General features: G+C 43.5%; 1 non-coding gene across 1 annotated transcript; it reads right to left on the bottom strand.

Annotated features, from left to right (window-relative positions):
• Positions 1-6975: 6975 nt before the first annotated feature.
• On the bottom strand, positions 6976-7048 carry trnak-uuu (transfer RNA lysine (anticodon UUU)). The gene has a single exon. It is a non-coding gene; the product is annotated as a tRNA-Lys (tRNA).
• Positions 7049-14955: the final 7907 nt, after the last annotated feature.

The following is a 14955-nucleotide window of genomic DNA, read 5'->3' as shown; positions in this document are numbered from 1 at the left end:
TCAGTGGCAGCCCTTTGCTAGAGCAATCCAGAATTTCCCTTAAAAACGCAATTAGCTGCTTCAACCACTCTCTAGGCTGGATTTTAATGCACAGACGCACTGGGAGCATGGGCAGGTATGTAGAAATAACATTCCGCGTGTCTGCCACTTGCTTTTCAACTCAGGCACCTCAGGATCATTTTCCCTCAGTGGGGACAGGCATGAGGTAAAGCATGAAAAGTGGAAGCAGCTCAGAGAAGATTCATTAGGCTGATTCCTGGGAAAGGGTGCGCAATTGGGCCTATTCTCATTGGAGTTTGGAAGAATGAGAGCTGATGTTATTGAAACAGTTAAGATTCTCAGGGGCTTGACAGGGTAGATTCTGGGAGAATGTTTCCTTTCGTAGGGGAAGCTAAAACGAGGGGCCACAGTTTAAGAATAAGGAGTATCCTATTTAAGACAGAGATGAGGAGGAATTTCTTCTCTCGGAGGGTTGTTGGTGTTTGGGCTTCTCTTCCTCGGTGCGCAGTGGAGGCTGGGTTGTTAAATATTTTCAAGGCTGAGTTGGACAAATTATTGATCGACAAGGGAGTCAAGGGTTATCGGGGACAGGCAGGAAAGTGAAGCTGAGGCCACAATCAGATCAGCCATGACCTTACTGAATGGTGAAACAGGCTTGATGGGCCAAATGGACTGTTCCTGCTCCTATTTCTTATGATCATATGATCTTCTGATGTAATCCCAACTCCGGTATTTAAACGGACAAGTCAAATGTGGACGTTGAAGGAGTTGGAGTTGGTTTCCAGTGAACTGGAAGTATTGCAGTGGAATCGAGATGGGCAATAACTGTGCGTCACTTCATATACGCCATCCTGCGTGTGTCTCTGGGGATAATGAGGATCAAGAAAGAGATACTGCCCCCTAGCAATGGGAGGAAGAAGGCTGCTACTGAGACAAATCTAATCATGGTTGAAGGTTACCGTGGAGATCAGCAGCAGGTGTGTGGTGTCATGCTCCTGGATTCAGTACAGTTTAATGACCTAAACAGGATAGGGGAAGTGAGTACAATGCCACTTTTGCTTACATACTGACGTGCACACTGCTGCCTTTTTGAGCCTACTCTATCTCACCTCCCTCACAACTACTTGCCAGGCTGATGGGGAAACAGAGGTCCCAGCTACCTGGTGACACAATTAAATAAAAACCACCCACATGTCTTATAGTGCTCAGTCATGTTGAGTGAAATATCTTTATATCTTACAACATTCTTATCTTGCAATGACTTATGTATATAACTATATCCCACAGAACCTTCAGGCATGTGGACATGGAAGAGTAACGGAGTTGTCCTGCGGGTGTAGCATCACGGGACTCATTCAGGCCAGCTCAAACACTTGCACTTTGGTGGGACCAGTAAGGCAGGTAGTTAGGCTTTCTTCTGGTGACTTTCACTTTGCAAGTGAAGATCAGGTGGTGGAAGCAGGGACAGTAGTGGAGAGCCCACGTTCAAGAATGCACCCCTCTCCAAGCTCTGCTCAGCTGGACACAGATGCTGTATATCAGGGGCCATCGATGAAGAGAAAAATCATTGAGCAGCAGCAAACAACTGACGCACCTTCAAAGCACACTCACCACCATTGCAGAGATATTGAAGGAATTTGGCTTTGTAGTTGTACAAGTATATGCCCATGGGTGTCCGAGAAAATGTTGTTGTGTTAAGTTTCTGCTCTTTATTTACATCACAAATGTTAATGTTTTTCACTACTTTCCCATCTTGTTCATTCTTGGGTGGCAAGTAGACACCTAATTTTTTTTAATGTTGAATGTGCAGACTTCAATTGATGGGGAACAGTGGAAGATTGTTGAAGGGAATATTGGTTGGTTTCTGTACTACATTATGTCATGACATTAGGAAAGGGAAATAGGCTGTTTTCAATTTTTTGTGTGGGTCCACTGGTGCAGCCTAAATGAACCTTGCATTAATAAGGGCCTCCCTGAAACCCCAGGCTGAAACGTGAGCAGCTGGGTGTGCATTTTCCTCAACCTCCTCATCTTCTGAGTTGTGCAAGGAGGTGTGGGCTCTTTCTTTGTTCCTTCTACAGGTCCAAGCCTCACTGTTGCACAACGTTGCATGGAACACAGAAAACCATGACCATTCTGGAGACTCTGGCTGATGATTAATGGAGGGCAGCTCCAGATTCTCTCCACGCGTGATGGAAGTATGCGATGCACCCATCCTTCTTACTGTTTCAACTTCTTCACATCCGCATTTATCCAGTCACCACATTCACTCAACCTCATCCTGATGCAAAGTCATCCCTCTCCACAGTCACCCTTAACAAATGCACTCAATCCACCAGAAGATTACATGCCATTGCACTCACTCATGTGGCCCTTCTTTCCCTCCATGGAAGAGAAGAGAGCACAAAATAGTAGGGTGGAAAAGAGAACTTTTGGAACCCTCCACAGGTCATCCAAGTGGTAGCTACAGAGGAGAAGGCATTGGAGATCAGTGAAGTTATGGTGCTTCAGGCTGATGGGGAAACAGAGAGAGATCCCAGCTACCTGGTGACACAATTAAATAAAAAACACACACATGTCTTATAGCACTCATTCATGTTGAGTGAAATATTTTTATATATTTATATATGAACAATAAGGAGGATGGGTGCATTAGCGTGCTGATGGCCTGGTCAATCACACCTGGTGATGATGTGGCATTTATTGTAGCATTGCTGGTTTCTGACAGACGCCACGAGCCGAGTTTGCAGTGGCTATTCCTTGTTGTCTTGCAGCCATTCCTTAAGTCTGTTTCCAGGTTCAGAAAAATCAATAAGCTTGGACTGTTGCAGGATGAAAGCATCATGACAGTTGCCCAGGAATCTTGTACACATCTGCACAGAGATCTTTTTTTGTGTTTCCACATAAGCTGTACATCAATGGAGAGGAAGCTCTTATGGCTGATGAATGTTTCTTGTTGACCTGGGGCTGCATGAGTTGCCAGATGTGAGCAGTCGATGACGCCCTGCACCCATGAGAAACTAGCCTGAGATGCAATGCAGAGTGCTTGCTCATTCTAACTGGCACTTTTGAAGGCAAAGTTGACATAATTACTGGCCCTGCAAACAAACCATCAGTCACCTGTCTTGTGAGTTTGCAGGTGGCCAACTGGGAGATCTTGGATTAAGTCTGCCTCAGACTTCTGGAAGGATCCGGAGGCAAAAGATTTGGGAGCGGTAATGACTTTGACATCTATTTGTAACATGTGGCCAATGGGTCCATTCGGAAACAGGGATAAAAACAAAAAGCTAAAAAGCTACTGCGGATGCTGGAAATCCAAAACAAAAACAGAATTACCTGGAAAAACTCAGCAGGTCTGGCAGCATCGGTGGAGAAGAAAAGAGTTGACGTTTCGAGTCCACATGACCCTTCAACAGAACTGAAGTATAGTTAGGAGAGGGGTGAAATAACTTATTTAACTTATTTCACCCCTCTCCTAACTATACTTCAGTTCTGTTGAAGGGTCATGTGGACTCGAAACGTCAACTCTTTTCTTCTCCACCGATGCTGCCAGACCTGCTGAGTTTTTCCAGGTAATTCTGTTTTTGTTCCAGTCGGGAACAGGTTGTCTTCTAGGAGGTGATAGATATCTGCCACAATCTGATATGATATTCTGAAGACCCTGAGTGGTTGACGTTCAGACATGTCAAGGAAACTGAACCTCTGCCTGTAGACCCTGTTTAATGGGTAATGCCTTCTGCAAGCTGCATCTCTCGCTGCTGCTGCCCTCTAAACTCTGGAGTTACGAGAGCAAATCTCCAAAGTTAGAAAGTAACTTCCCAGTAAAATATTGTGAAAGATCCCTTTCTTACAAGCCAGTACGAAAGCAACTGTGAATACCGAGTATTGACTTATTTCCCTGAAACTGCTTCAGCCCCCTTAGTTGCAGTTGTATTCTCACTTTGCTTTCCCTGGTGAGTTTCAGAAGGCTCGGGGAATCCGGTGGGCATAACGTTAAAGGCAAAAGTGTGTGTTGGTAGTGCTCTAACTGAATGATTAGTACATAGCAATTGGCCACATACTTCTCCTGAGGGGACTGCACATGCATGGCCTAAGGCACTCAAGTTAAATGTGGAAATTGGTGGATTGGAGCTGGCTTCTTGATACTTTGACATTTTCCCCATCCCAGCCCCCACCCCAAGCAAAGCTATGCATTCTGCCAGGTTAACGCTCAGCCGCCTGTGGCAAAGTGTCGCCCACTGTGTAAAAAAAAATTCCTTCCCATCTCTCTCCTCACAATGAGTGACAATTTTAAATTGATAACCCTTTGTCTCTTGATTTAAAATCCTGTGACTGACGTCAATAGAGATGAAAATCAGGTAAGGCGTCACAATGGGTGGGTAATCCGCCAAGAGGTGAAGGTGAAAATGACCCCCAATATCTCTTCAGCGCTGAATAAAATATTTTCAAATGATCTTGTGAATCTTTAAACTTGAAGAAACATCTACTACAGTTTGTCTTTTGAGATTAAATTTAGCCTCACCTCTTTCAAAGTTAGACTTTCATTAAGGGTAAAATGAGTGAATTATGCTTCAAGCCCAGAGCCTCACTGAACAGGTGTGCAGGTCAGATAATCATAAACCAAACAGCAAGAAAAGGAATAGATTTTCCAGTGATTAAAATTAATTGGTTTTCTTTTTGCCTCATGTTTAGGTTGATTTCAATTTGCCCTCTGCCCTTCCACTGTATATCAGTTAAATTGGCCTATCCTGCTCCAACCTTGAGATGTTACTGTGCTCTATTCTTCTAATTAGCAAGGTTTTTAAACTAATTAGCAGGGTATGGCATTGTTAGCAAGGCTGGCATTAGTTGCCCAGGCTTGAAACAATTGACTGGCTTGTTAAGCAACTTCAGAAGGCAGCTCAGAGCCAATCACACATGCATGGGACTCCAGTCCCATGCAGAGCAGACTGAGTAAACGGCATCAGTTTTCTTTCCCCAAAAGACATTAATGAGCTTTTCTGGTCCTCCTGCAGTTTCCCCTTTTTATACATGTTTTCAGTCATTGTCCTGGCAGCAGTGAAGGAATGATGCCATATACCAAATCAGGAAGGAATATGACTTGGGGTTGCGGGCAGTGGATAGTGACAATGGTGGAATTTAGAGCTAATAGTGTTCCCATGGCATTATTGGTCTTACTTTTCTTGTAGATGCCAGAGGCAAGGCAGGTGACGTTGTAGTAATCTTGATGAGTTACTGTAGTGCATCCTCTAGATCATATCCATGGTGAACCAGAAGTGGAGGGGCGGATATTAAGTTTGTAGAATAAATATAACTTTTCTGGGCAGTAGCTCTTCTGAATCTCATTGGTGCAATCTTTGAGGAAATGTTCACTCCAGATCAGCCTTTCTTACTATCACTGTCAAATGAAATTGGCAGAGACTATGGCCCAGATCGTCTAGTCTCCAGGTCGACGGAGGCCAGACTTATGACGCAAGATATGGATCAGGATCCTGCAGAAGTCCCGGCATGCTGAACTCCATGGGAATAGTCCAGGAAGCTTGAACTTCCAATGGGTAATCCCCTTGCCTCCTGTGACTCTCTGCAAATGTCTCCAACTCTGAGTTCGAGTTGGAGATTTCGACAGTTCCATGGTACTTACCTGGATAGTTACCCGGGTAATGTTCGAAAAATCTTAGTCTAATTCCTGGGCAACTATTGAACTAACCCTCCAATCATTCACACTGACTTCCTAACGCCCCCCACCCCCGACACCCCGACCACCCCCTGACCCCTGACTAGCCCCCCACCCGACTACCCAACTACCCACCAACCTGAACCAACTAGCCTACCCGAGCACTCTACCTCCCCGAACATTCAACTACTCCCCAACCAGACCTGACTAACCCATGATCTGACTAATCCTCCCAACCTGACCCGACCCTTCCCAATTAACGCCCAACCTACTTATCCATTTACCCACCCACCCAACTACCACCTCATCCATCTGCCACCCTACCTTTTCACCACCCAACCAGCTGCCACCCTACCCACCTACCACCCTACCCATCTACCATTTTACCCATCTGCCACTCTACTCACCTCACCCACCTACCACCTCACCTGCCTGCCACTTTACCCACCTAACATTTCACTCACCTGCCACCTCACCCTCTTACCACCTCACCACCTAACACTTCACCCATCTGCCACCCTTCCCATCTACCACATCACCCACCGAACATCTCACCCATCTGCCATCCTATCCTCTGCCACCCTACCCTCTTCCACCCTAGCCACCTGCCACCCTACCTAGTTACCACTTCACCCACCTACCACTTCACCCACCTGCTGCCTTCCCCACCTGCCACTTCAACCGCCAATTACCTCATCCACCTACCCATCCTTCCACCCTACTTCTTCCCTCATTCATCCATCCATTCATTCACCCATTCATTAACATTCACACTGGACCTTTAACCTCACTATCTGGCAACTAATGCCGTAAAAAGGTGTTGTGTCCTGACTTTCCCCCAACTCTACTGTGATCCAATGGAATTCTCTGAGGGACCCTGCGCTCCTCATTTCTGGGAAAGCTAGGCTCAGAAGACCCGGCAAGAAATGCAGAGCAACGTCAAGGTGGGAGAAAGTACGAGCGGAGCAACAATCCGACGATGATTGCTGCAGTTTGGAAGATCCAGGCCATGTTTTATTCTGTCCTTTGCATAGGAAACAAAAGGCTTGACCTCTAACCTTATCCCTGAACCAGAGATTGGCTCACCAAACTGGTGCTACTGCCCACCCATGATGAGTACTAAAAACTAAAAGCTGCTGAGCTCAAATGAAGGGGCATTCCAATAGTTAATGCACGTAGATGTTTATGAGATTGTCTGAAGTTGAAGTCAAACATGGCAGTACATTCACACCACTGCTACTTTGCTCCAGATTATCATCCTCAACTGTGAAGTAGGAGCTATGGTGACGGTTAAAATTTATCGCCCGAACAGGGACTTGAACCCTGGACCCTCAGATTAAAAGTCTGATGCTCTACCGACTGAGCTATCCAGGCTCTAAAGTAGGAGCTATGGTGCCTATGTGAAAGTGCAAAGCTCAGCTTTGTGCACTTTACTAACCCTTGTTTTTACTCAGGATTGAATCAGTACATCCTGCTTCACAGTTAGTGTGAAAGAAAAGAAGAGATAATTGTATTTATTCACACTTTTATTGTGTGAAAACATCTCAGAGTGTTTAGTACAATGAATTACTTTGAAATGCAGTGACTGCTGTGTAGGGAAACATCCCAGCAATGTCCCTTAAACAGCAATGAGATTCGTACAGGTAATTTTAGACAGTTCATTAGCCCTTGATGAAGTCTAAAAATGTTGATCCCGCTTGTTTGGGAATTTTCTGCCCCTTGTAAATCCATGACCACCTGTTCAGATGCTGAAGTACTGCCTAAACCTTGCATTCTTGTAGTAACAGGCTGAGAACCTACTCTATATAACGAATGACCTCCAATCTTGTAAAACAGGGTTGTGTCTATGGCAAAGTGACAATGGCAGATGCATAGATGGATGGATGGATAGATAGATGGATGGATAGATGGACAGATGGATAGATGTCCTGCCCATCACTACCCCCACCAAGGAGAGGAGAATTCAATTTTTTGTCTCTAAAGTTGTCCCTGTTTCATAGTTTTAATGAACCTGTAAATATATTTATGGCTTTTGCTAAAGCTATCCCACAGAGGAAATGGTGGGGCGGATGAGAATGTTACAGTCTCCAATGTCCACTTCAAAGCGACATAAATTATTTGGAAAGATAAGGAACAAAACTAGGATCAAAAAGATAAAAATGGCATAATCAGCGAATGGCCTACCTCTGCTCCAACTTCGCCTATTCGTATGTTCGCATAATCAGAATTGAGGTGAATTACTTGATAGCAGGAACAACCAGCGAAATAAACCACAAATCACCAATAAGAGTTGATTTTAGCAGCCCACCTTTGCTAATTCAACAATTTTCTTCAGTAGTTTTGATCATTTTTGAGGACCAGCGTGAAAGTTGTAAAAGATTAAGTTTTACTTTTTTAATTCAATCATTTACTTTTTTATTTTCCCTTTTCCAATAGTGTTGTAACCATGGTAACATAACCGGTTTTTGACATCTGTCTTGGAAAAAAAAAAATCAGCATCAAGCAATCTTTCGGAATTACGTAACATTGATTGAGTAAAGTTGGAAGATGCATTAATTCCTCACCACAGTTGGCCACCTTTTCTACTCTCCAAGGAGTACATGATCCGGAACTGATGTCATGAATTGTGAGGGAAGATAAACAAAATATAATACCACACTTATTACCTTTTAATGTCACAAAAATGATTCATGGAGGGAGAAAAAGAAAAGGGAAAAAGTGTTTTTCCATATGGCGAGAGTTCCACATTACCAAAAATAAATCAAGCAAGTTTAGCCAGAGGGCAAGAATCACAGTCCGTTATTTTGAACTATAAGTTGAGTTTAATAAAGGTGTTTGCAGAATTATAGCCCAGCTTTAGCTTTAAAAGCTGAGAGCCAAGTTTAAGCAGAACTCCACAACCAGCTGTGCAATGGAAAGGAAAGCTATTGTGCTGCGTGTGTGAGTGAAAGTGCAGTGGGGGCTGGGCAAAGCTGGGTGAGAACAGTAGAGGAGGCAGCATCAAAGGACCCCTGCCAGCAGGTGGCGGCAACATGACGTGGGGGCGGGGGAGGGGGTGTTGGGGGCAGTGGGGAATATCCCATCCCCCCACCACAAACCTGTACAAAAGTCTGCATAGTGCATTGTTGCTATGGAAGTCTGTGCCATTCTTAAGCCATTTTTCCCTTAAACTTTTGATAAATTTGCTGCCATTTATTAAGTGCAATGTGACAAACTTTATGTACATTGCTGGGTAAATGTGCATGATGCCTTTAAAAACAATTAAAATGTATACGTGAACAATTTTATCCAAGCATAGTTTAATCACAGCTGTAATGCTTTTAGACAGTGTAATTAAGCATATTTATGTCAGTGGAGAAATAGTGAATTCTCTCATTTATTGAGTTAACTTGTTTGCTGTTATCCTTGTACATGTCCTACACGTGTCAGAATAAGACTTAAGCAATATTTTATATTGTGCTTATCTGCTCCCATTTCTTGCGACAATTATGAGAAAAATTCTCTTGTGTTCACAAAGTACTTTGTTTTGAGGTGCTTTAGCCTGTAGTTATACTGTGCCCCCTGATCAGAGAACAGTTACACTATTACACTGTTACGCTGTTACACTGACCCGAGTCTGACCGGCGCTGGGATCCTGCTTTGAGCCATATGTAGAGTTTCAATACCTTGACAGCTGATTTCTCATGATGGAATGTAGTTGCCTTGTCCTATCCTTACAAGGCTCTAAAAGTTCACAGGAGGTCCAAGTGACTTCAGTGCCACTTTAAAGATACAACTTCACACTGGAATGGGCCCTAAATAGCAGCTGGTGCTAACCGAAATCAGAGTGAGATAGACGGGCGTTCACATTGTTTGTCTTTCATGTATCAAATATCAAAATTGCAATCTGACCTTTGACTTGCACTGTTGTTCCTTGTGTCAATGCCAACCTGTAACTACATTACAGCAGCACAAAAGTGCAAGTGTATTCGCCACTAGGAGAAAGCAGAATAAAACAGGTTTTAGATAAATAACCAAGTCCCTAGTCAGACCTGAGACCCTGCTGTTTGCTCAACTTCTGATGTTGAGTGAGGCAGGAGGAGAAGTGTAGCAAAGATGTAATGCACAGCAGTTTCACTGTAGCAGGATGGGCTTGGTGGAGGTTTGGATGAGTGAAATCATAGAATGACACAGAGAAGTCCATTTGACCCATCATGTCTGTGCCAGCTCTTTGAAACACCTATCAAATCAGTCTTGCTCCCCTGTCCTTTTCCCAGAATCCTGCAATGTTTTGCCCTTTGAGTACAATATTTAATAGCTTTTACGAAGTTACATTGAAACTACTTCCACTGACCTCTCAAGCAGTGCATTCCCAGTTATAACACAATAAAATACTCATAAATGCTGGTGAAATGCAAGTCACTTAGCCTAAATTAACAGCATGAATATTAACAGAGTATTCACACACTGGCAACTAAACTTGTAGTGAACCTGCCTCAGGTTCATTTCAGCTTTGCAATGCTAATCTATACTGATACCTCTAAAGTCTCCTGAGTCATACACACTTTGTCGTGTGCTGGCATTAAGCCACACATTTGTGCGTAGAATTTAATTTTGGGAAAATTAAAAATCCCTTTATCCCAAAAAAAGGCAAACAATTGAAGAATAATTTTAGGTGTGATCATATTTTTATCTCACCAACCCTGCTCAACTTTGCCTCTTGGGATGGCTGCGGCTGTGTTCACACTGCAGTTTGCAATTTGCATTTCGGGTCTCGAACCATCAGTTGTTGTGGGTTTAGGCCTGCACATCAGTTCAACCTGACATCAGTGCCATTTAAAGAAAGAACGTGCAGTTATATGTGCTGATGGCCGGAGAATGGGTTTGGGACATGCAGTCTCAGAGGTAAGAGTGCTATAGCTGAGCCAATGTTTAGCGCCCTGGTGAAGCAGGAGTCACCCAAATGCCCAAATTCCCTAAAAACATGAGAGGTTGAACTTGTGCCAGGTTCCCCCATTACTGCGGTATCTGCAAAAACAGGAGCATCCTGAAGATTAAGTAAGGCAGAAGATATGGGATTTTAAAAAAATTAACTCCTCCTTTTCTAAAACGATCTCTTCTGATTTTGCTATCTAGCCCCTGCCTTGGTATGCAGAACGGGGGCCAGGCCACCAATGATGCTGGTGGTGGATGGGGTTCGGGGAGACGGAAGCCTCCATACAAATAGCTTGGCCTGGAAAATTGTGGACTGCTCTCCTCACAGGCACAGCACCCTTCAGTACACGGTGCCACGTCTGATACCCAGTTGAGGCCCAGAGGGAATATCAGCCTTGGTGTGTGAATTGGCTCTCCTACTGCACACCAGGACAGGGGCTAGATAGCAAAATCAGAAGAGGTCATTTTAGAAAAGGAGGAGTTAATTTAAAACAAAATTCCATATCTTCTGCCTCACTTAATCTTCAGGATGTTCCTGTTCTTGCAGATACCACAGTCAATGGGCGAACCTGACATAAGCTCAGCCTCTCATGCTTTTAGGGAATCTGGACACCTGGATGGCTCCTAGGTGTGTGAATTGGGTTACCAATTAAGTTACAGGTTAATTTCCTGGATACGGCTGTCTGCAACCCGGGAGAAAAACCTTAGTGAAGCTATAATTTTCTTCCCCCTTTAATCTGACCACTTGATTTCTTTGCAATATTTGTAGAGATGGGATTAAAAATACAGACTGGCCACTGGCAGGAGGTCATGTAATGAAACCTCCCAGGAATATGTCCAACTGAGTTGGTGGCTCTAGTGTGAATGTGCAGTAAGGAAAGCAAGTTTCTGCATCTTCTTCTCCATGCAAAAACATTTTATGAGACCTATTATTATGACACTGAGCAAAGTGCATGTTTTTCATTTTTAAATAAATAATTTCTTTTTTGTTACATTTTCAATACTGTGAACTTCAAGAGCATCAGTGTCTTAAGGGTCAAACTTATAACCTATACCATGAATGTAATGATTCAGCACAACACTGTGTGTGTATAAAACACAACAGATCTCAATATCCCCTGTGGAGGTCAAAATGCTTTATAGTGCTTTTTCATGGATGTCATGGTGGCATCATTCCCAGCTGGTATCAACATTCTCCTAGTGAGATTCAACATCCCGTTTAGAACAATGGGACCTGACTAAATCAATCTTGCATATGGAATCATACGTACTGTATAAAAATATAACCAATTCTGTGGGGTGGGGTTAGTGTAACTGATTGCAGCTGTGAGTTACATTGGTGTCTGTTATGCTCCAACTGCCTGCTCATGGTTTATGATATCATTAGAACCCTGACTGATTTTCACCCACAATGTTCATTTAGTGAGATGTAAGGTATTCCATAAAAGCTGTCTATTTATCTATCATTGTGCCTGATAGAAAACAGCTATAACGCTGCATAGAATTAAATGTATCAGTTTACCAGATATGTCAACCAGACCTGGGGTTGGCTGCTGTTGGAAGCAGGAAGAGGTTTGGAGCCACAACATCCAGGAACTAAATTTTCTGCTTTTTAAAGATTTCATTTGTTTGAAAGACTTTTAGTCACCAGGGTCTACGGGCAAAGAGCAGAAATCGGTGTCATAAATAAGCAATAATGTACAGATTTCCCATCCTGTTACAACAGAGAATGCAGTGTGAAATGGGAACATTGGGAAGTACAGGACTCTACAGTCCATTTGGCTATTCCCACAAACTATTAACTCTCAAGCAATCATTCCCTTAAATATCGTACCAATTTTCCCTTGAATTTTTCCACACTAAATGCCTCCCTGGGCAGCCCATTCCACACATTCATCACCCTCTGTTTGAAGAGCAGTTACATCTAAATTATCTTGGCACCTTCCCTCTTTCTAAGCTTGAGCATTTAGTTCCAGTTTGAGGCACTTTCAAACATGTTATCATGGTTCAATGTATCTGTTTCCTTAAGGCCCTTGAATATACATAATACCTCCCCAGGCCTTCTCTTCTCCAGAGCAAACAGTTCAGACTGTTCGACCTCCCCTCACAGCTCAGGCGCCTTTAATTAAGTATCAATTCGGTTACCTGAACTTCCTTTAGTCTCTTTCTGTAGTCTAGCAAACAAAATTGCATGCTGGATTCCATGTAAGGCTATGTGTACTGGTACCTCTTATATACTCATTGCCAACCGGGAGTGCTTTATCTCTCTTACTTCATCTTTAGATCTGGTTAACTTTCCTCGTTGCTGCCATAGATTGCACCAGTTTCAGCAACTTATCCAACAGTGAACGCCCAGATCCCTGTTCTGTGTTACGTCCTGTAGCCTAAAGCAATTTCGTTTCTTTTCCAACTAATTATTTCTCTTCCCTTGTCTCATTAAACTGAGCTTGTTCCCACTGAATACCTTTTGCTATTCATTAGCCCATGTTCCCAATATACCTAGATCCCCATGTATTTGATTTGCGTTTCCTGTATTGTTTTAACAAACCTCCTCTATCCCCTCCCCCAACACACATTTTGTCAGCAAACTTCAACAGGTTTTTTTCTCTCCTACTTTCAAATCATTCATATGCATTATAAACAACAAGGAGTACAACGCCAATCCACTAGTTACCGTTGCCATAGGTATCAACACAATTCCATTTATAACCACTTGTTACTTTTGGTGGTAGAAGCCTTCCTGTCTTACAGTCTCTTTGCTGCAATATCAGAAGTTTGCTGAATTCAGCGCATCCACAGAGCTTCCAGCAATAATGTCCATTATCTCGATCACTCTCCTATAAATCCATGATGACTCCTTCTTACCATAGCATACCTGCAGAGTGTGAAGAGTAACATACCTGGGAAATTTTTGTTGTTGGTTATGTGTTGGAGTAAAATACTGAGTGATGGTGAAGCTTTTCCCAACATGGATGGATGCAAAATGGACAGATGATTCACCTTGGTTTTCACTAATCTATATTCTGATTGCTGGTTTAATGAGCAGCTCTGGATCTAATAGCAGAAGAGCTGAATTTAAGAGAGTGACTGCCCTTGACAAAAAGGCCACATTTGACCGAGTGTGGCATTCACAGAGCCCTAACAAAACTGGGGTCAAAGGGAATCAGGCGGAAAACTCTTCGCTTGTTAGAGTCATACCTAGCATAAAGGAAGATGGTTGTGCTTCTTGAAGGTCAACCATCTCAGTCTCAGGACATCGCTGCAGGAATTCCTCAGGGTAATGTCCTAGGACCAACCATCTTCAGCTGCTTCATCGATGACCTTCTCTCCATCATAAGGTCAAATATGGGAATGTTTCCTGATGATTGCACAATGTCCAGCACCATTCGTGACTCCTCAGATGCTGAAGCAGTCCATGTTCAAATGCAACAAGACCAGAACAATATCCAGGCTTGGGCTGACAAGTGGCAAGTAATATTCATGCCACACAAGTGCTAGGCAATGACCATCTCCAACAAGAGAGAATCCAACCATCGCCCCCTGATGTTCAATGGCATTGCCATTACTGAATTCCCCACATCAACCTGGGGGTTGCCATTGACCAAAAACTGAACTGGACAAGCCATATAAATACTGTGGCTACAAGAGCAGGTCAAAAGCTGGGAATTCTGCAGACAGTAACTTACCTCCTGATTGCCCAAAGCCTGTCCACCATCTACAAGACACAAGTCAGGAGTGTGATGGAATACTCTCCACTTGCCTGGATCAATGCATCTCCATCAACACTCAAGAAGCTCAACACCATCGAAGATAAAGCAGCCCGCTTGATTGGCACCCCATCCACCACCTCCAGCAGTCACTCCCTCCACTATTGACGCAAAGTGGCAGCAATGTGTACCATCTACGAGATGCATTGCAGCAACTCACCAAGGCCCCTTAGACAGCACCTTCCAAACCCGTGACCTTTACCATCTAGAAAGGCAAGGGCAGCAGATGCATGGGAACACCACCAACTGCAACTGTACATTTCCCTCCAAACCACACACCATCCTTACTTGGAACTATATAACTGTTCCTTCATTGTCACTGGTCAAAATCCTCAAAATCCCTCCCTAACAGCACCGAGGGTATACCTAAACTACATGGACTGCAGTGGTTCAAGAAGGCAGCTCACCACCACCTTCTCCAGGGCAACAAGGGATGGGCAATAAATGCTGACCTTGCCAGCGATGCCCACATTTTGTGAATGAATGAAAAAAAATCTGCATGAAGGAGGAAGAATAAATTCGAAGTGGTAGAAGGATTAATATTAAATAGCAAAGTTTGGTAAGAAGCCAATTTTGTACTCTGGTTTTGGAGAACTGCAA

The sequence above is a fragment of the Cetorhinus maximus genome, chromosome 19 (assembly GCF_964194155.1).
Source record: "Cetorhinus maximus chromosome 19, sCetMax3.hap1.1, whole genome shotgun sequence".
NCBI lineage: Eukaryota > Metazoa > Chordata > Chondrichthyes > Lamniformes > Cetorhinidae > Cetorhinus > Cetorhinus maximus.
The sequence above is the reverse complement of the archived record's forward strand: the minus strand, read 5'-3'. Positions and strand labels throughout refer to the sequence as shown.